This window comes from Elephantulus edwardii, unplaced genomic scaffold (assembly GCF_000299155.1).
Source record: "Elephantulus edwardii isolate Elephantulus edwardi_28Jun2011 unplaced genomic scaffold, EleEdw1.0 scaffold00078, whole genome shotgun sequence".
In the NCBI taxonomy this organism is placed as follows: domain Eukaryota; kingdom Metazoa; phylum Chordata; class Mammalia; order Macroscelidea; family Macroscelididae; genus Elephantulus; species Elephantulus edwardii.
Window position 1 is genome coordinate 11376262 of NW_006399828.1, and position 1736 is coordinate 11377997.

The following is a 1736-nucleotide window of genomic DNA, read 5'->3' on the forward strand; positions in this document are numbered from 1 at the left end:
CATTGTAATAATGCTTATACTCTTGAAATACATGAAGTATTTCATTAAACTCCTATTTGTCTTAGTCTTTATTAATTAATCTGGGGATAAAAAGTTACCATTTTTTTTCCTTTCCTCTTTCTTAATTTTACAACATACATTATACTTTTTAAAAGAAATATTTTGCAAAGGATATTTTAATCATATTTAAAACTAATCTTCATATACATGTCAGTATACTAACATAATTTCAATATGCCAAATCTTTGTGTGAACACTTGCATTATTTTTTTTGTATGCTTTTGATTTATCACATATTTTTAGGCTTAAGTGACAGACACACTTATAAATGGGTCAAAAAGAATTAAATTCTTTCAGATGTTAGAATTCACAGTTCATTTAGTTTTTTTCATTCATAACACAGTATATTTTATCTATTATACTATTCTAAGTGCCATTAAAATAATACTTAACCATTAATAGTCATAATTCTTAAATAGTACCAATTACAATAATTTGATAGTGATAATTAGCATTCTTGTTTGTCTACCAGAAATTGTGAATTTGACGTTGTATAAAGCTTGATATGTTTATATTCATATAGGTATTCTTTAACTTTGTTTTGGGATGTAGTATTTTTTGTTGTTCTTGTTCTTCTTGTTATTATGTGCCACTGAGTTGACTATGACCCATAGTGACCTATGAACCTTAGTCTATCCTGAGTCAATCTCACCATTTCTGACATACCTGAGTTCATTGCCACAATCACTGTGTCAATCCATTGTATTCAAGGTCTTCCTCTTCTGTGCTGACCCTCTCCCCTTCCAAACATTTTGTCCTTCTCCAAAGAGTTATCCCTCCCCGCAATATGAAGGAGTGACATCCAGTTCTTAAACAACATGCTTATGAACTCTATGAACTTTGATAAATTTTAATAGTTGTAGAGGAGTTTCAGGCCTTCTGTTCATAGGATCACTATGATTTGTGCTCTACTTGAAGGCGATCAACAGCAACAACATGTAAGAAGGAACTCCAAAATGTCTGCCTCCAACAATTGCAAATTGTTTGGGATGTATTGAGATGCATGGAAATTTTTGTCTTGTTTTCACAAATTGTTAGGGTAGACTATACACATTTCAATTTGTTTTCACAAGTTGTATAGATAAACTGAATCTAATCCAATCAGGATTTTGCTAGATACCATCAAGTCAAATAAGACTTATAGTGATCCCATGGCCAACAGATTGGAACTTTGCCATAACTTGTGCAATACTCAGAATTCCCAACTTCCTAAGCCATTTTTTTTTGTGATCAATGTACCACTTGATCTTTTTTATGGTCTACTGGTCTTCATCTCCTACTGATCCTCTACTTTTTCCAATTCAGTGTCTTTGCTCAAGTTCTGGCCCTTTTTGATAACATGCACTAAGTATGTAAGACAAAGTTTTACTATTTCCTCTTTTTGTTTATTGCAGTAATGTCTTGTAATTCTTTGTATAAGTCTTTTGTTTTTCTAGTTAGATTTCTTCTTAATTATTTCATCTTGTGGTTAGCTATTGTAATTGGCATTGTTTTTCTTAGCTCCTTTTCTATGCTCCCTTTCTTTTTTAATTTTATTAAATTTTATTAGTTTTAATGAACATTTACAGAGATTTCGGGTTTTCATTCATTCATTGTTGCACTGTTTTCTCCACCCTTATCCCCAGTTCGTTCTTCTTTCCCCCCCAATGTCTGTTTTAATTGTCCAATTGCCACAG